The sequence below is a fragment of the Psittacula echo genome (assembly GCF_963264785.1).
Source record: "Psittacula echo genome assembly, chromosome: 1".
Lineage (NCBI taxonomy): Eukaryota > Metazoa > Chordata > Aves > Psittaciformes > Psittacidae > Psittacula > Psittacula echo.
The window spans coordinates 64,643,249-64,664,755 of record NC_137735.1 but is presented as its reverse complement, the minus strand read 5'-3'; the positions used below and the strand labels follow the sequence as shown (position 1 = coordinate 64,664,755).

Here is a 21,507-nt window from a genome sequence, read left to right as displayed (position 1 = left end):
CGTTTTGGATTACTCTCAATTCTTTATAAAACTTAAAAAAAAAACCCCAACTTATAAATCTCATAACATCTTAAATTTGACCATGCCATAACATAGAGTTTTTTAGTTTCAGCATTTGCTAGCACGGTTGCTAGCAAATAACATTTTTTATTTTTTAGAAAAGTTGAACCAGATGTGTAAAATTGAATCCTTACTAAAAGAGAAAGAGCAATTTTTAACATTTTATAAAACAAAATAATGGAAAAGGAAGATATTTACTACGTGGCTCTGTAACTCCAAGAATCTCCCTATTTTATTTATTCTGGCCTGAAGTAAAGCCTTGTTTTGATGTACAGTAGAAGACTGGGAAAGCCTGGTTAAGAATTTTTTTTTCATCCTGACCAAGCTGAGGAAGAAAAATATCACCAGCACTTAACAAGAGGAAAGACTTATTAGCACCCACCAAGAGGGAAGGAAAATGGGAACAAAAATATGCTCCTGTACATCAGCTAGTCATAACTACAGAAGGATGTAAGAGTTGATATAGAAGCTCCTAAGTACTAATACTTTACTCTCCCCAAACTGAACACTTTTTTTGTAATCTTTATGTCCCCTGGAGAAACACTCCTAAAATGCAAGTGAAAGAGGAGTGCCAGGGAGCCAGGTATGACTGCATCAGGCACACAAGTTCATGCTTTCCATGCTTCAACAAGAATAGAAAAAACAGGTATTTTTACAATCAAAAGGTAAGTTCACAATAAGAGGAGGAAGAAATACTGCTTTTTGTACTGCATTCATAAAGAAAGCCCTTACCAACGCAGCTTGTTGCAGAGAAGTGCCTCACACAGTAAATACTCATTTGAAAATAGGACCAACACCATCCAGGGCTATGTTCTTGGTATGTATTTTGGCTTGCTTTAAAGTAAAATAAAATAACATATATTTAGCTTTAAAATGGCACATATTTGGCACAGTTTTGATGAATAGGAGTTTGCCATGTGGATATTACTTTCTACAGAAAATAGACTATTCAAAAGAAATAACAAGAGCAGGATGCTTTCTAATATGTTCTAAAAGTAGAGAAAACAAACACACAGAGAGACAAACAAATAAACAAACAAAGGACTTCATTTTGCAAATAGTTTCACATGTGAGAAAACAGCACTTCTCTGCCTCCATGCCAGTTATTATTTTTGCAGAAAGGAAGACTGATTCACTTCTGACAAGGCTGGGATTAATGCTGTTGAAGTAACAGGTAGTCAAATGACTTCCACAGACATAAACCAACCTTTTCTTTCTTCTTTTAAAATTATCTGTCATTAATATGACGTAGGATTCAAACAACGTACACAGACACAAGCACGCACACCCCCATTTCATGCATTTAACCAGCACCATACCATTGGAGAAGGTTGGGCCAAGTCCCGTGAATCCCATTACTGTTGATGGTGAATGTTCAGGGTAGAGATTGGCAGGAGGTTTTGTGTTGCAAACCAACTTTGTGGAGCAGGTTGTGGACAAGGCAGGAAATGAACAGCTGCTTAAAGAGTTTTTCTTCCTGCATTACTCTGGTCAACACAGTCAACAACATTTTGGCCACTGTGCTACTCCTGCTGTGTCTCGGTGTCAAACATATTCCTTATGAATCCTCTCAAAAAATTATTTGCACCTTTAACATTCTGACTGAGCAATGCAGTTCTCCGTGATGTTCTCCAACTGGAAAATATAATTGGAATTGCTGGAGAATAATTATAAAGAGTATAGAAAGAAACAATTGCCAAGAACATTTATATTATGATTTCAAAGTGTAACCAAGCCTCTGTTCCATCAGTAGTGAAAACAAGGAGACAGGAGGAGAATAACAACAGAAGGGATAAGAAAGAGAAGCAGCTGGAAGAAATAAGCAGGAAGCCCCAGAATGGAAACTCTCTTGGCAGGATCTGTGGAAAATAGACCCAAATCCATAGAGCTGAACAGTATAAAATAATCCATTACCATAAAAAATTTAAATAATACTCATATTTAAACTTTGCTATTACCTATTCTGCTCAAGTAAAGAAAACAAACAAACAAAACCCCAAAAGAACAAAAAAAACCAAACAAAAAAACCCACCTTTGATAGTTTAGAGAACAGTCCCAACAAGAATAAGAAGGGTCAGGTGAAACTGATTTCTTCCTCTCCATGGTACTTGGTCTCTTCAGGTTTGTCACACGGAGCCTGTCTCACCAAAACTCTCCTTGTTGGATAGACGACTTGTGGCTTCTCAAAGTCTCATCACCACCGAGATGTGTCAGAAGTGGGATTGGGTAGTGGAAGTGCAGGAAACAACACCAAAAGCATTTCATTAAAAACACCTCAAGAACCACCATATTGTTAAACTAACAAAAACTGACCACCCAAAGTGTTCTTCACAATTACTCCTCAAGATACTTATTGAGCAGATAAATTAAAAGCCACCCTTAAGGCAGCTCTCCGAGATATATCCATGCCACCTAAAAATTAACTTGCAGTGTTCACACATGAAGCTATACGAGTCTACTGCACAGCAGAGGCAGCCACTTTAAAACTTCTTAATGACACATTGTGATGAGATACTGATATTGAATATTCTTTCTGTCAGCAAAAAAAACACAAAAGTCTAAGGCAGATATTTAAGTGAATTGGTTTTCACATGTCCATTTCTGCAGCAGGGAAGTGTTCAAGGCCAGGTTGGATGGGGCTTTGAGCAACCTGGTTTAGTGGAAGGTGTTTCACTTGAGTTAAAAGTGCAGCAGCAAGTATTCATGTTACATTGGCCATCATCAGTGGTACAACAGCCTAACTCCCCCTGGACAAAGTTACTCCAAACTGAATAAAGGTAGAATTGTACAACTTTGTCTCACAGTCAGCAGCAAATCTAACTGCAAGTTCTAGTTTTAAAGGATAAATGAAAGATGAAGAACTACAAACAACCTCTTAAGGTAAGAATTTTTAGATAGTATCACAAAAATGGTATTCAGATTTTGTATTTTTGGCCATTGAAAACTGCTGAAATTGAAGATAAAATGAAGCACGACCTGAACACTAGAAGGTAAAGCAAACAGGGTCAGTTTGGATCCATCCACAAGAAGGAAGCTATAGGCTGAAATCATGAGTGATACCTCTCTTGAGCTTCCTAGCTAATTCTTGTTAGCATGAACGAATGATATTGAAGTTGCTTTTCATTTTTAAGATATTATGTACATTACAGAAGCATGCCACCTTGCTTGTTTAGATGGATGCTATTGCATCTCTTTACTGCCATTAGACATTAAAAATACAGTTATAGTCATCAGAAAGGACTATGAAGACATGCTATTTTAATTTTGAAGCACTGGTGATCCTGTCAATGCTTAGGATCATAACCATCTATTTTTATAGCAAAGAGAATTTCTTGGGTTTTTTTCTTTTTTACTTCTTCTTTTCACTTCAACTCTTTGCAGAAGCAATGGAGCTGTAAAAACAGCCTCAGACCTACGCTAGCTCAAGTTAACAGCAATATTGTAAGTTTCTGTTGCAAAAAATTCATTAAAAGCAAAGATGACAGCTTGACTTTCAGATAACAGGCAGAGTTACAGGGCTGTCATGTAAAAAAAAAAAAATTACATTCTTACTGGATGTGGAATTCTCTGAGACAATAAATATGGAAACCTGTACTGACATTTTCGGTCAGTCTCCTGAATATAACTAATAATCAGATAGTCTGCTGTTTCACAACCTTGGCTGCAATTTACAGTTATACATAAGGCAGAGTTCCCAGCTCACCACACCAGAAGCACAAATAAAAAATGAGATGTGCAGAGGGATGTGAACAGTGGGAAAAATCAAATTCTAGCAGAAATGCAGAGATAGGTGAGCATTAGAAAGCTTAGAGCTTTTTTCTTTTGTTAGCTAAATTTGGGATTGAGTAGACAGGACTGATCGTCACCTATGAGGAATGGCATTGCTCATGGCATTCCCCCCCAACCCCGCCACAGGGGGCCAGGGGAAAAGCTGCCAGCCTATGGAGACACAGCTTCACCTTGACTTCAGAGAAGTACCAATGACCAAAAGTTCAGAAGTGTTGCCTGCCTCCAATGAAAAAAGTTCCTCTACCCTAACCATGTCTTTTAAAGTTGGCAAATCTAGTGTAACAGAACTTGGAGTCTCAAATCATATTATTTTAAATCCAGAAGCACAAAAGCTGGAAGAATGTAATTTCAGAATTAGTAGAAATGGCAAAAGAAAGCAGCAAACAGGAAAAGACAAATGCTACTAAAATATTAATAAAGTTACAAGCTTGAGAATGTTATATTTTCTTTACATGTAATAGGAAGCTGTTCCATTGTGTCTCCATTAGTACTTCCGATGTGTATGCTGGGGGTTGTGTTCTGTGTGTTATGGCTGGTTATATATTTCTCAAAAGTTAATCCACTTTGAAATTTATTAAGCAGTAAAACTAAAATTCTATTAACCTTAATGGGATTTACATGAGGGAATTCACACTTAATAAGGATGCAACACCAACACTTAAAACTGCTGCCAGGAAAAAAAGACAGGCTTGGTGGAGTAAAAGCAAAGCCATCACATTTCCTATTTATGTAGTCATTCACAAGGGTAATCCTCTGTGTATTAAGGAGAGAAGAAAAAAACACAGACTGGTGAGTACTGAGGCTTTTCAGATGCCAAGCGAGATAACTGCATATGCCAATAAAGGGTGGTCTTACTGGTGTGGGACTAATGAACATTGGTAAAAGGATGGAAAGGCATTATTTGGGTTTCCTGTGAGTCCTGATAGTGCTATTGCTCACATTTTCTAATGCATAATGCTGTACAACAACACTGCTGTTGGAATATGTTCCCTGTAATATAACACACATGTAATACAATGAATACAAATTCACATTCTTCCTGTACCAGCCATTACTCACAACCATACTAAAGTAAAACTCCTATTTTTCCCACAAGGATATTTATCTATTGTTTCCAGGGTAAAATTAATTGTGGACTAACCTCTAAATCATCTAATTAACACATGGGAGATGATTAACTTCATTTGGAAAGGCTGAGTAATCCTGAGTATGTGATCCTGAATTCATTTTTCCAAGAAGAAAATTATTGTTGGATGCAAAGTACCAAAATCTAAGACTGTTGAAGAGCTGAGATTTCAATGGCAGAGAACAGGAGGTCCTGAGTTTTGTTCAAATGGTTCCAGTTAATGATGGATTAAGGAGTGAGGGCTGCACAGAAAAACATAGGGATCCTGGGGCTTGATGCCTCACTTGGAGCAGGGAGAACAGCATTCAGAGCAGACCCTGCTGCAGGAGGGGCAGCAGAGGCTGGGAAGCATTTTGGCTTCTGCAAGTACAACTGTAGGACTCCCTGGGCTTTCAAGCTTTGTGGCGTGAAACACAGGAGTTGTAACAAGCAGTTAACTCCTCTGAGGATGGCCGCAGTTAAGAACTTGTCTTTGAAGTGGTTTCATGTGTTTCAGAGTGGCATGTCAGACACATTGCTGAGGTGAGTAGCTCGAGACAGGACACAGTCAACACATGAGTGGGGGGAAGCTCAGAGTCCAGGAGCCTCAACTCAGAGCAGCAACAGCCACCGAGGAAGCCTCAAGTCCTCAACAGGACTTTCCCAGGAGCGGGCAGCTCAGCTGACCCGAGCAGCTGACTCACAGGGGGCGGAGCCACGAGGAGCGGCACCAGCCCTGACTGGTTCAAAACCTGCCCCAGGGAGCGCGAGTGACCGTGGTGTGGCAGTTTGCATGGGCAGGCGAGCGGGATGGTGAGCACCCCTCATGGCCAGGGCCCAATCTGGGAGCTCTGCTCTGGCTGCCCAGGCAGCAGCCAGCGTAGGCACCCAGACAGAGCCAATGAGAGAGGAGGCTGCAGTGCAGAGCTCGGAGTGTAGAGAGTGCCTGCACTGGGCTAGTGAGGGAAGGGTGCACAATGGGCAGGGCTGTACTCCGTGCTCCCTGGTGGAGGTCCTCCTGCAGCAGGTGGCTGAGCTGCGGGATGCTATCAATAGACTAAAAGATGTCAGGTAGGCTGAGAGGAAGCAGGACTGCTTGCTCAAGGCTCAAACTGTGCAGGGGCCTCAAGCGTCCACTATAGCTCATGGAGGAAAGAAGGAGGCCGTTAACCCAAGAACCTGGGAAATAGTAACAAAAAAAAAAACCCCAACAAAAAAGGGAGGAAGAGGAAAATTAAAAGCAAGGGGCTTCCTCCTAAATCTCATGTCCCCACCCAGAACGGCTTTGCTGTCCTGCAAGGGGCTAATGAGGAAACACACTCGCACCATGAACAACCAGCTGATGCACTGGTAAAGAAGATCTCTACTGGTGCTGCCAGGAAAAAGCGGATGGTCATAGTAGTAGCAGACTCTACTTTGAAAGGCACAGAGGCACCTATCTGTCGGCCTGACCCAGTCTCAAGGGAGGTGTGTTGCTTACCAGGGGCACGGATCAGAGATGTTGCAAAGAGGCTGCCTGCTCTAGTAAGTCCCATGGACTACTACCCAATTCTAGTGGTCCATGTGGATGCTAGTGATATAGATAGCAGTAGCCTGGAGAACATAAAGAAGGACTACAGAGCCCTGGGGGGGAGGTGGTTAGGGGCCCTGGAGCTTAGACAGTCTTTTCATCAATTCTCCAGGAAAAAGAAGAGGATCTTAAAAAGGCTAGGCTGATTTGCTAGGTTCATAAATGTTTAGAACGGTGGTGCTATAGTCAGCAGTTTGGGTATTTAGAACATGGGACTCAATTTAGAAGGCTTAGGTCTACTGGAGGCTTGTCGAGCTGATCTAAGAATGCAGGCGAAGAGTGGTTTTGGTAGGAGGCTTGCCAGGCTGGTCAAGGTTTCTTTAAACTAGATGTGTTGGGGGAGAGGGGCATCATTCCATCCCAACACACCCAGTCAGTTGTCAGCACCTATAATAAATGCTCAGAGCAATGTAGAGATATTCCAGCCAATCCAGCCAATAAGCTGGCTTCATTTGGAGCTCAGCTCAAATGCCTATATATAAACACCCGTTGCATGGGGAACAAACAAGAGGAATTAGAGATGTGTGCACGTCTATGGGGGTATGATATAATAGGCATCACAGAAACCTGGTGAGATGGCTCCTATGACTGGAGTGTTGGAATGGAAGGCTACAGGCTCTTTAAAGACAAGCTCAGCCGACAGGGAGGGGGAGTTGCTATTTATGTCAGTGATAGGCTGGAGAGTACGGAACTCTGTCTGGGGACGGGTGAGCAGTCAACAGAGAGTTTGTGGGTCAGGGTTAAAGGAAGAACAGCGATGAGAGACATTACTGTGGGGATCTGTTACAAACGGCTTGATCAAGAGGACTCTGGATGAAGTGCTCTATAGACAGATAGAAGCAGCCTCACGCTCACAGGCCCTTGTTCTCATGAGGGACTTCAATCACCCTGATATCTTTTGGAGTACCAATATGGCCCAGCACAAGCAATCCAGGAGGTTCCTTGACTGTGTGAAAGACAACTTCCTTCTGCAAGTAATAGAGGAGCCGACAAGGAGAGGTGCCATGATTGACTTCATGCTCACCAACAGGGAAGGGCTCGTTGGAAATGTGACACTCGAGGGCAGCCTTGGTTGTAGCGATCATGAGATGGTCAAGTTCAAGATCCTCAGGACAGTGAGAAGAGCGTGCAGCAAGCTCACTGCCCTGGACTTCAAGAGAGCAGACTTTGGCCTCTTCAGGAACCTGCTCAGTAAGGTTCCATGGGATATAGCCCTAGAGGGCAGGGGGGCCCAAGACTGTTGGTTGATATTCAAGAATCACCTACTAGAAGCTCTGGAGTATTGCATCCCAACCAGAAGGAAGTGCAGCAGGAGGGCCAGGAGACCTCCTTGGATGGATAAGGAACTGCTGAGGAAACTTCAAAGGGAAAAAGAGACTTACAAAAGGTGAAAGCAAGGATAGGCGGCCTGGGAAGAATGCAAGGATGTTGTCTGGGAAGCTAGGGACCTGGTTAGGAAAGCTAAGGCCCAGTTAGAATTAAACTTGGCTAGGGATGTTAAAGATAACAGGAAGGGATTCTATAGTTACATTGCAAATAAAAGACAGACTAGGGACAACATGAGCCCTCTCCGGAAGCTATCAGGAGAACAGGCTACCCTGGATTTGGAGCAAGCTGAGGTTCTTAATGACTTCTTTGCCTCAGTTTTCACTGGCAAATGCTCTGACCACACCACCCAAGTCTTGGAAGGCAGACACAGGGACTGTAAGAATGAAGACCTTGGGCCCACTGTGGGAGAGGATCTGGTTCGAGACCATCTTAAAAACCTGAACGTGCACAAGTCCATGGGACCTGATGAAATCCATCCGTGGGTCCTGAAGGAGCTGGCGAATGATGTTGCTAAGCCACTGTCCATCATATTTGAAAAATCATGGCAGTCAGGTGAAGTTCCCAATGACTGGAAAAAGGGAAATATAACCCCCGTTTTTAAGAAGGGGAAAATGGATGACTCGGGGATTTACAGACCAGTCAGTCTCACCTCCATGCCTGGCAAAATCTTGGAGCAGATTCTCCTGGAAGGCATGCTAAGGCACATGAAAAACAACGAGGTGCTTGGTGACAGCCAGCATGGCTTCACTAAGGGGAAATCCTGCCTGACCAATTTGGTGGCCTTCTATGATGGGGCTACGGAACTGATGGACAGGGGTAGAGCAGTTGATGTCATCTACCTGGATTTGTGCAAAGCGTTCGACACTGTCCCGCACGACATCCTTATTTCTAAATTGGAGAGTGTCCTGGGTTCAGCAGTGGCAGTCAGTTTTTTGTTTTTTTTTTTCCTTCTTAGTAGCTGTTGCAGTACTGTGTTTTTGACTTTTGGCTTGGGAACAAAAAAAAACTGATAACACCGATGTTTAGACTGACCAAGGATTTTGTGAGTCTCATGCTCTGCCAGGGAGGAGGAGGGGCCGGGAGGAAGCGGGGACAGGACACCTGACCCAGACTGGCCAAGGAGGTGTTCCATACCACAGCACGTCATGCCAGGGGATGGAACTGGGAGCTACCCGGAAGGGCACGTCCCCTGGTCGGGCGGGCTGTCTTTTCCGGCGGGCGGTATCGTATTCTCTTCCCTTGTTATTTGATAGGTGGAGCACTCGGTGGATAAAGAACTGACTGGATGGCTGCACGCAAACAGTTGTGATTAGTTTTTTTTAGGTTTTTTAGGTATTTTTTGGATAAGTTTGCCTTAGTCGACGAGGAATGGGTTAGGGACCAGTTGAGCAATCTGGACATCCATAAATCCATGGGTCCAGATGGGATGCACCCGCAGGTGCTGAGGGAACTGGCGGAAGTCATTGCTGGACCACTCTCCATCATCTTTACCAAGTCTTGGGAAACGGGAGAGGTGCCTGAGGACTGGAGGAAAGCAAATGTCACTCCAGTCTTCAAAAAGGGCAAGAAGGAGGACCCTGGTAGCTATAGACCAGTCAGCCTCACCTCCATCCCTGGGAAAGTGATGGAACACCTTATCCTTGATGCCATCTTAAGGCATGTCAAGGATAAGAGGGTTATGAGGGGCAGTCAACATGGCTTTACAAAGGGGAAGTCATGCTTGACCAACCTCCTAGCCTTTTATGAGGAAATAATGCAGTGGATGGATGATGGCAGAGCGGTGGATGTGGTCTACCTTGACTTCAGCAAAGCATTTGACACAGTCTCCCACAGCATCCTCATAGCTAAACTGAGGAAGTGTGGCCTGGATAATCAGGTAGTGAGGTGGACCGTGAACTGGCTGAAGGACAGAAGCCAGAGAGTTGTAGTCTATGGGGCAGAGTCTAGTTGGAGGCCTGTATCTAGTGGAGTGCCTCAAGGGTCAGTATTGGGACCAGTATTATTTAATATATTCATCAATGATTTAGATGAGGGAATTGAGTGTACTGTCAGCAAGTTTGCTGATGACACTAAGCTGGGAGGAGTGGCTGACACGCCAGAAGGCTGTGCTGCCATCCAGTGGGACCTGGACAAGCTGGAGAGTTGGGCAGGGAGAAACTTAATGAAATATAACAAGGGAAAGTGTAGAGTCCTGCATCTGGGCAGGAACAACCCCAGGTTCCAGTATAGGTTGGGGAACGACCTGTTAGAGAGTAGTGTAGGGGAGAGGGACCCGGGGGGTCCTAGTGGATGGCAGGATGACCATGAGCCAACACTGTACCCTTGTGGCCAAGAAGGCCAATGGCATCCTGGGGTGTATTAGAAGGGGGGTGGTCAGTAGGTCGAGAGAGGCCCTCCTTCCCCTCTACTCTGCCCTGGTGAGACCGCATCTGGAATATTGTGTCCAGTTCTGGGCCCCTCAGTTCAAGAAGGACAGGGACCTGCTGGAGAGAGTCCAGCGCAGGGCAACTAAGATGATTAAGGGAGTGGAGCATCTCCCTTATGAGGAAAGGCTGAGGGAGCTGGGTCTCTATAGTTTGGAGAAGAGGAGACTGAGGGGTGACCTTATTAGTGTATATAAATATATAAAGGGGGAGTGTCACGAGGATGGAGCCAGGCTCTTCTCAGTGGCAAACAATGATAGGACAAGGGGTAATGGGTATAAACTGGAACACAAGAGGTTCCACTTAAACTTGAGAAGAAACTTCTTCTCAGTGAGGGTGACAGAACATTGGAACAGGCTGCCCAGGGGGGTTGTGGAGTCTCCTTCTCTGGAGACATTCAAAACCCGCCTGGACACATTCCTATGTAACCTTATCTAGGTGTTCCTGCTCTGGCAGGGGGATTGGACTAGATGATCTTTTGAGGTCCCTTCCAATCTCTAACATACTGTGACACTGTGATACTGTGATCAATGGCTCAATGTCCAGCTGGAGACCAGTAATGAGTGGTGTCCCTCGGGGATTGGTGTTGGGAGTGGTCTTGTTCAATATCTTTGTCAGTGACACGGACAGTGGGATTGAGTGCGCCCTCAGCAAGTTTGCTGATGACACCGAGCTCTGTGGTTCGGTTGATACGCTGGAGGGAAGGGATGCCATCCAGAGGGACCTTGACACGCTTGTGAGGTGGGCTGATGCCAACCTTATGAAGTTTAACTATGCCAAGTGCAAGTTCCTACACTGGGTCGGAGCAATCCCAGGCACAGCTACAGGTTGGGCAGAGAAGAGATTCAGAGCAGCCCTGCGGAGAAGGACTTGGGGGTGTTGATCGATGAGAAAATGAACATGAGCCAGCAGTGTGCACTTGCAGCCCAGAAAGCCAACTGTATCCTGGGCTGCATCAAAAGGAGTGTGACCAGCAGGTCAAAGGAGGTGATCCTGCCCCTCTCCTCTGCTCTCCTGAGACCTCACTTGGAGTATTGTGTGCAGTTCTGGTGTCTTCAACATAAAAAGGACATGGAACTGTTGGAACAAGTCCAGAGGAGGACCACGAGGATGATCAGGGGACTGGAGCACCTCCCGTATGAAGACAGGCTGAGAAAGTTGGGGCTGTTCAGCCTGGAGAAGAGAAGGCTGCGTGGAGACCTCATAGCAGCCTTCCAGTATCTGAAGGGGGCCTACAAGGATGCTGGGGATGGACTATTCATCAGGGACTGTAGTGACAGGACAAGGGGTAATGGGTTCAAACTTAAACAGGGGAAGTTTAGATTGGATATAAGGAAGAAATTCTTTACTGTGAGGGTGGTGAGGCACTGGAATGGGTTGCCCATGGAAGTTGTGAATGCTCCATCCTTGGCAGTGTTCAAGGTCAGGTTGGACAGAGCCTTGGGTGGCATGGTTTAGTGTGAGGTGTCCCTGCCCATGGCAGGGGGGTTGGAGCTTGATGATCTTAAGGTCCTTTCCAACCCTAACTGTTCCGTGATTCCATGATTTTGGGTACTTATGTGATAGAAAGGTTAAATTACTTGCCCTGGCACTTTATCCTAGGAATACATTTCACTCAAAGCAAGCAATATTATCCAGATAGTATTTTGCCCTAACAGCCTTATATACCAGTCCCAATGAAAACCTCTGTAATATTGAGGTCTAATCTTCTGCAGAATAAAATCAAATAAAAGTCCTTGGAACAATCATGAAGGAATTAAAAAAGAAAGCCTTGTGTACGTTACTAGAAACATCTCAGACTTCACAAGGTTCCTGATTTGGATTCCCTGACATAAAAATCACAGACTGAAACAAGACTACTGAAATAATGCTATAGTACAAAGAAATTGGTACTTTTAGAAAAAAACAGTGTAAATGTACTTGGATATACTGACATTAACATGAATCTGAAAAGATGAAAAGGAATCACTTCCTTCTGCCACTTTTCGTTCATTAGGATTTAAATATTCACAAAATAAAGCCTTTCTCTTGCTCTTAGCATCTTTTCTGTTCTTGACAATGCAACCCTGATACCCTAACACTAACATAAAGTTTTCTAATATGGATTTACAGCTAGAAGTCTAATTTGTTATTCCGTTCATGTCATTCTGCCCAGAAGTGTTTTGAAGATAACCATTTTAAAGCCAGTAAAGTTGAGCTCCTCTCTGTGGAACATGATCTGCTGGGTCAACATCCTTCATTAGCTAAGAAAAACTATGCAAAAATCTGAAAATGAAATGGTGCAGAGATGAATTTAATGGTAACTATCTTCTGAACACAGAGATAATTTGATTTTGGTCTTACAGTAAGCTTTCTTGTACACAGAATCAGAGCCAGGCTACATACTGTGAATCTAAGCCTGGATCTTTTCTCTCTGCGTGGGTTAGGGGTTCAATTGCAAGGGCATTTACATGGGGATATTTAGGGCTTCTGTATTTTGGATTATGTTCTCCTTTTCTTCATATAATTGAAATAATAGAAACATGACAGAAAGTGATTTGTCTCTACATATGGGTGCCAGGAACCTGAAAATAGTGATTGATTTTGCCCATAGCAACTGGTCTTCCTAGAAAAAAGAACTGGAAGCACAGGAAGAAAGTCCTGAGCCAATCTTTGAAGAAAATGTCTGAGACTGGACAGTCAGGTACCCAAATCTTCATTTGGAAAACCACTTGATACAGCAGGAGGTAGAAGAGATTTGTTTCATAAGCCACCAAGCTTAATGGAACTTTTCCCTGACATCCAAACCCACAGGATCAAGGCTTGTAAGCAGCAGCCTGTCAAACCAGTGGGGGCTTGGAGACTTTCAGCATCACAGCACACAAGCTCACTAGCTACAGTCTGCAACAAGAAGTAAGGGATAGGCATGATCCCACTAATGGTTTTGGCACTGTCTTCCAGTGGAGAACATGCCTGCTTCTTGTCAAAGCATAAACACACTTGCTGATGGCCTAGATCACGTGGGCAGAAGTGCCTGTGTGGTGTGTGTGGTCTCCATTCACTTGCTGCTCTCACAGAGGAGCATTCAGGTTCCCAAAGACCTCCTTTAATACTCAGTTTAATGCCTAGTCCCACGCTGGATAGGAAAAGCAAGTAGTTGCCCACAGTGGCTACACTCTCCAACCAAGGGCTAGAAATAGTTTCTACACACCTGTCTGGTTTGGAAATGCAGATTAGCTGTCCCACAGAGCTTTCTCTTGAACCCTGTAACATGCAGGGTAAAAAACCTGAATACCTCTGAATATTTATGCCATAGTCCCTTGCTGTGCACTGAACTTCACACTAAGATCATTGAAATAAATACTGCATTGCTCATCTTGTATTTCTTTTTTTTTTTTTTTTCCCAGTGATATTGAGGGATATTTTACATTCAAATGCTGTCTTGAATTAATGAGGATAAGAAGCACGCTGTACATTGCTACATATTTTCAGTAGCCCTTATGTTGTTTTCACCCTGTGAATGTTCTTGAGGGGAAATATACTGCAAGAAAAGACATATATGAAAGGAAAAAGTAGTTATACCGAGTTCTCTCTCCCTTCCTACTCATATATCTGTCTTTATTCTTTCTGCAAAATATCCACGTCTGATGGGCCACATGAGAAAAGACAGCGAGAAATACTGAGCAAGAAAAAAATAAATTGAAAAGGTTTATTTCACTTAAAAAACTGTGCAGCAAATGGAGAACAGGAACCATAATTCTTTCCTAATATTGTAAATGCTTTACCTTCTTCAGTCATGGTGAGAGCACAGTCACTGCATCTGTACTTCCTTGATAATTTATTATTCTACACCATGCTCCAGTAACCAGCTTCCCAAATGTCCAGATCAGGCATCAGTCTGGATCAAGACATATCCAGTCATAATTCCGTGCTGATAAAACCCACATACCAGGAAATGGAAGTGCGAACAGGTTCATGCAGATGGATAATGCAAGGATTCAAAATACCAGTAATCTGGATGGACATCTGTAGGCTGGCTGTCCAAGACCAGTTTAAATTCTGCTTCTTTACTGGTTCATTGGTTATGTTTATATATATATATGTGTGTGTGTGAGTATGTGAAATCCACACACCCACACCTATATATATATATGTATATATGTAAGTTGGGTATGATTTTTTCTTCTCAAGTTTGTGCCTATATTGCACTCAAATATACAATTAAATTATTATAAACTTCACTGTATTATTTAAAATACTGCTTGCAAGTTTCTATGCATTTCATTGCATCCATTTTAAAATAAATTCATTAAATTATTTTTACATAACATTGTAATTAGTTTTTGTTGAATATTCAGCCTTAATGGAATTAATATTTAACAGATTTCAGCAATCTGTCCAAGACTGTTTGCTGAAGAACAATATTATTTCTACTGCTGCATTTGAAGTGAGAATTCCTTGAACTCTGAGAAACTGAGAAAATTAGGAGTTCATAACAGAATATTAGCTCACGTCCTCATACAATGCTCCTGAAACATGCAAACATACCCACACATCTGGGAAGCTCCTGCTATAAAATCTTTCTCATGCAAGTAATCCTTTAATCAAATTCCAACCATTCAATAAAGCTTGTAATTTCCTGAAAAGTCAACATTTTCTTTCACAGAAAGTGGCTAGGGAGTCAGGTGAAAAACAGAAATGCTGAAATTAAAATCAAGAATTTAAGAGGTAATGCATACTACTCAATTAAATCTCTTTGCATTTTTTCTATTTTGATCTTTCCAGAGCAAGCAAAGAAATAGCAGCACAGTACAAAGCCTCATGGGTTTTTTTAGAGGTGTTATTGCTAGTTGATAGAAAGTTGTTTTCAGATTTACTATGATGGTTATAAGCCATGCATGGATATAATGCAGCTAACTAAAATATATATTAGAGTGGGTTTGTTTGTTAAATTACAGTAACTCTCTCCTCTTGATGCACTCTGTTTATTTGAGCTGACCTCAAATACCATTCCATTTATGGTCTGTATTTAGCCCTATAAATAGGATAGCTAAAATAATTTCTATACAAAATCCATAGAGAAATTTAGGATCCTTCACTATTAATAGATAAAAAGAGAAGGCAATGTTATTTGAGAAAAGGGGACATTCACTGGAAATGCAAATTAGACAATTACTCAGATGTGGATACCCCACAAAGGGTTGGGGAGAGGGTTCCCCACAATGGTGCCTTGCAGGATTCCTTGCTTACATGCAAATGCTTGAGGTGATCCTGGTTAAGCCCTGTTTTTTTGATTGTGTGTTCCCTATGTCCACATCATCCCAGGTCCTTGCAGAAGACTCAAACACCATAATGCAGACTGGTCTTTTGGCTATGGTAGTACTTTTTTTACATAGGCCCTGAGTAAAAAGTCCCAAAGTCTCTGGTAAGGATGATGCCAAACTCCATCCAAGCCTCACCCAAAAGATCTGCCTTGCTACCACATTTCAGAGCTCTACCCTGTTCACAGTAGTCCCTAAATCTTAGCAATAAAAACTCCTAATGCCCATATGTGGCAAGCATTTGCTGTTTACACAGCCATTAGCCAATCTTTCCAGAAGAGTTTTTTTTTTTTTGCATGTCATTTCTTACTCAGGTTACAAGTGCAAAAAAACCGAGGCCTGTAGTAATATGTTTTAACAGGCAAAAACTCAAACATGAAGTCACAGACGCAATTTTTTTCAGATGTGCTTTTCAGCGTAGTCTCAGGGCAACAGAAAAAGCACTATTTTCTTTTCTTCTGCTTTTGTGGTAAGATGTAGTTTAAAAGATCTTTTCTTCAGGCTGATATCTACATTGAAAGCAAGATTCAATCAAGAATTACATTGCTTAATGCTGTTTTGCAGAGCTTTGATTGATTGATTCAGCCTTCCCTTAGTCATATGACAAATGAATGGAATAAAAGATGAATAGTCTCCCTATCTGCCCTCTCCGTGCTCTGTGGTGTTCTTGCCAGCCTTAGCAAAACTGCTTTTTAAGATTGGTCTAAAAAAAAAAATGGTCAGAGCCTATCATAAACTACTGTATCAAAGAAATATGCAAATCTTTCCTTGTTCCATATTCTCCTTAGCCTCCCACTGCAATTATTAAATTACAGGGTATTAATAGAAACTAAATAAAGCACTCTGAAAAGACGAATTCCAAAGATGCAAATTTCAAATGCCAAGTTAGAGAGCATGCAATTAGGTTCTTAAATAATTCTTATCTAATTTCATGCTAATATTAGTACTTCCAAAAAACAATTAAAAAATGCAGTATTCCCAGACAGTGCATTGAAACAGCATAGAGGCACAAAGAATCTTGGTGAATCTTGTATTTTGGTCTTATGCACGAAGAACATTTAACTCCAGCTACAATAGTAAAAATCATTTTGCCCTCCAAAAAGAGTTCATAATACTTATGTGATGATACTGACAAAAAAAATGTAGATTTTTTCCTGAACCAATGCAATAGCAAAATGAGGCTTTTCTGCTTAGATTTTTCAGAGGGCACGAATTAGCACAAAGTTTCACTTAATTGAGCTTTTCAAGTAAGTATGCAGCAACGAGCATTAGTCTCTCCTCATTGGGTTTTAAGACCTTTATGTCTATCCAGGTCCCATAGTCTTACAGATTTTAATGGTCTTAATGAAGAAAGAGAGCATTGTTATTCAATTTGACTCAAGCAGATCTCCAGTCAGCCTGACAATGTCGCCATTCACAATGCTATTGTTAGAGTTGTGTCTTCCTTTCTATTTTAAATATTGTTTTCCAAGAGTTTTTAACTTGACAGTAATTTTTTTCCTTGAATCTCAAGCGTGGCAAATAAAATTGGTCAGTCTGTTGGTTAGTCTGTCTGTCTATTATCTACACACATAATACATAATAATTCCTGCAGTACACAACTGACAAAAATCATCCATTTGGTGGGTTATTCAAAATATCACTTGATACAGCTCTAAATCACTGTTTTTCTAAAAATTGGGGTTTAGCAAATGATTTACATGCCATACAGTCAAACTAATTTGGATTTCCTGATGACAAAAAGAATCTAATTGAGTATTTGCAGGACTGAGGTTTAAATATTTGCTTATTGTGGCTTGTGGTTCTTAACATTTACTGGATCTCCAAGGTCTTTCTCACTCAGAATGGGTATATAACAACATATCATGAACCGAGTAGGCATTTTTTTACTTTTGATTTAATATCTTATAATATATTAAGCAGTTCTATCATATTCAGGAGAATATTCTGTATTGGTTTGATAATTACATACCAGAACAAGTTCATGAAAATCAAGTTTACATTTTGTACAACTGCAAATGTTTGTACATACAGGGCCAGATCCTCATAATTCAGGTTGTCAGGTTACACCAAGGGAGGCAAAGGAAGTATAGGTCCCATCTTTTTTTCTAAGTGAAGGAAAGAATGAAAGCCATTGCATTTCAAAAGGAAATGTAGGATCTGTGGACTCCTAAACTGTGCAATTATTATTTCTCAGAGATCATCTTGGCCATTACTCAGCTCCTTTTGAGGATGGTCTTGAAGGCAGCCCCAGGAAACTGAGGCTTCGGTGCACCATATACACCAGGCCTGTGCACCATCTCCATAGACACAAATATTCCATCTTCCTCTTTTTCATATTAGAACTGGTTAGGCCTCAGAGACAGGGCATCATCTAACCTGATTGTGGATGCCTGATTACCATCCTTGAAGAACGTCAGCACATACACGATACAGCTCAGCTGTCACGCCTTCCAAACCCTATGTTCCCACAGGATTTTCTTTAGCTAACCCAAAAAGCCCATCTGCCTTGCATGCGGTTGGAATATGAAGAATTTTCTGTTTCATAAATCTGATCACTAGACCGTTACTTCTACTTATTAATGGCACTAGAGCAGCTGCCTCAGATTGAAATCTCCTTTGCTTCCATGTGCTGTATTGGTAAAACTAAAATTGATTTTTCTACTTCCTAAATGGGCTGTCATTTTAACCAGCCATTTACCATAACCTGGGGTTAGATGTCATTTTAGCATGGTATCAAACTGTGTACATTTTGCAGTAACATACACCAAGAACTAGCTGGAGCAGTTGAGAGCTAGCTGAGCATTCTCAGCAGTGCAGCTCTCAGAGAACAAATTATTGTACCTAGAAGAAAATATTGATTTGTAAATGATGGACAAACTGCTGGGAAGAATTGGAAGGTGAGAGGAACAGATGGCTCTCTCTCAGACCAGGGAAGACTGAAGGACTGGAAACAGAAGGACTGAGAGCAAGAGGAAAAAGCTCGTACCAGAGCTCCCATTCCCTGGTCTTCCTCTCTTCCCCTTCTTCTTAGAAGAACTAAGTAATGTAAGTTTGGAATAACTAGTATGACTGCAGAAGTCACCAAAAGAGTGCTAGAGCCTGAAGAAAAAGCTTTCATCCCATGAGAACTGGACTAACAGAGCCATACTTGATCCACCCAAAAAGCTCAGTAAGTGAAAATGGGTTTCTGGAAGAAAAGAATTACATACTGGTTTAGTCTATCCTTGTTCTGGAGCTGGCATGAGAGGTCAGATTAGATATAGATTTCTGTATCCTTCTTAATTTAAAGATGCCTACAATGTAAATGTAAACAATTTCTTCCCTGAAAGATATTTTTAACATCAGATAACCAATGTATCATTCATTTTACAAAATATTGTCTCCATACACATAGCTATATCAATTACGTATATCTATGAAGGTGGCTGACTTGATTTGCTACTCAGAAAGTTTTTTAAGCATGATTTCTTGCTCGAAAGGTGATCACTTTAAAATCACCATTGCAGAAGTGAAAGTTTCCTATTTAGTAGCTGGCAGTGTAGTCAGAATATGCTTTGAGCTGACTAGATGTATTATCACCTGTCAGCTATTTAGAGCTCCTATTAAGTTAGAAGATAGACCCGCACTGAGTCAGGGAGAGCTGCATCTGCTTCCAGACATCAAACTGACATTTCCTGGAAAGAAAATGCCCCACCTGCTCACTGTAGTCTTTGGAGCTGCCAATAGGGCAAGCAGACATTATTGTCAGGTTAAGCAACTGAAAACAGATTAGCGAATATTAAAACTTTGCCACTACATTATTAACTCCGGTAGGTTACTCAGGACTGGAAGCATTTGTACTAAATATGGCACCTGCTGAAGACTATTCAAGAGAAGAAATCAGATTCAGGAATAAGGCCAGAAACAATTACTGGGTGAGCAGGGGAGAGGGAATGCCCTGGAATAAATGGATTAGTATTTTCCTAGTACTTTGACTAGAAACTGTCTTCTCATTGATGCTTAACACTTTCTTATAACGAGGCCGATATTTTATTGATCTATAAGTCTATTAATCCCAGAGCCTGGTTTTATGGGATGTAGCAACGAAAATAACTGCAGGTATGCAGTTTCTTATGTCTCCGTGGATAATTTGTTATACTCACCAGCCAATATTGAGATGTCATCAGGAACTCAAACACTCAGATCACTAAAATCATTGGTTCAAATTTCTTAATTCGAATTATACCTTCTGAAATGTCTTTCCTGCTGATAGAAGAAGGAATTTGCTAAGCAGAAGTTCCAGCATTTTTTCTTGTGATTGAAAACCTGAGAGCAGTTATAAATAATAGAAAGTGGAATGCCTGGGCCTTAGAAGATATTCAGCAATATTATTTCTGTTACATTAAAAATTTCTACTGGCATCAAGTGAAATAAATGTAGCAATGTTTTGCCTGTAATGCCAAAGCTACTGCAGAAGACATGTTAGCAGGATTACAAAGCATGTAGTTCACATTGATTTCAAAGGATACAATTCATTCACTAATTATTTTGAATATTAAAACCAAATTAAAACATAAAAAATAATGTAAATGTATTTGTGAAAGCTAGCACACTAGATCAGGCAAAAAGAATAATATAAATAGGTGTGTGGTAATAAACAGCAAATAAAGAAAATTTGGGGGTCTTAGAAGTCAATCTTGCCAATGGATATCACATTCTAAGGACTACAAGCATGAATCACAGATTTAACACTACTGAATTTCTTAACTATACAAATGCAGCTGTATTTGTGTTTGGTTAATTGAAAAAATGCTTTTTAAAAGAAAAAGTCTCTTTAGTACAATTACCTTGTGCCCCAACCTCCCCCCGACCTTTATCCCCCAGCTTGCTTTTCTTAAAATTATCAAGAAGGTACTAAGCTATCTCCAGATATCTGTCTGGGAAGGTAGGTGGGTGGTAATTGTGATGTTAAAAAAACAAGAGTTATTTTGAAACCCTGTCTTGCTTACAACTTCATCATTCTGACTATCATTTTCTTTAACTGTAATATTGCAATTTTGGTTTCTAATGGATCTGATTTCAGGGTTAGACTTCTATCATTCACAACAGTATTTTGAAATACAGCTCTTCTTGCTGTGGAATTCCAAAGCTTTTACGTTATTAAAATTGTATGTCTTTTTATTTTTGCTATAGATGCAATAATTTCTTTGAGGCAATTATGGTCCTCTAAAGTCAAGCCTTTTTGCAATTGCTAGGGTCAAACCTACAAGCCTTTTAGGATTAGCTCAAAATTTTCTTCTGCTACCTACACTGAACTAAGAAAAATGATAACATATCAGCTGATATATTGATTGTATATCTATGCGAGTAACCAAAAAGTTGAAACTTAAATTTTCCTTCTCTATGCAGTGTTTTAATATACGGACTAAAGTATAACATGGTATTCCTACTCTACCAGTTCTTCATAAAAAACTGCATGCAGACCTTTAAGATACTCTGATTTTACGAACTCTCTAACAAAGGCTAGCTTGACACTGGAGTTCAATCAGAATTCATCTTCTTGTGCCGCTTGGTTGATACATAACTCCATTTAAATAATGTAATTGCAAACAAAAAAAAAATCCCTTTTTGATACCATTTGATTATCACTCCTTAGAAAGGATTATATCGTGCTTCATGATAAGCAGCAAATGACAATCCAGTAATAAACAACAATTAAGAACCTACAAATCTTTTTGGCTTTTATCTTCGATATTTCTCGAAATTTGTCTTGGTTCACAATGAAATAATGACACTTCAGTTCAGTAGAACTTTAAAAAAGTGACAGCTTGGTTTAAAAAATTCTCTTTTATTTTGAAGGGTTTTAAATTTGTATTTCAGACACACTGAAGAAGATTTTTAGATACAAACGTGTCACCAAATATCTTTCACTCAGAGATGCTGAGAAAA

The 21,507-nt window shown here is 41.0% G+C and overlaps 1 protein-coding gene across 1 annotated transcript in view; it reads right to left on the bottom strand.

The window, feature by feature from the left end:
- Nucleotides 1-21,507, bottom strand: part of LOC308232779 (uncharacterized protein) — a gene marked incomplete at both ends in the record, with an annotated part of 67,108 nt that overhangs the window by 501 nt on the left and 45,100 nt on the right.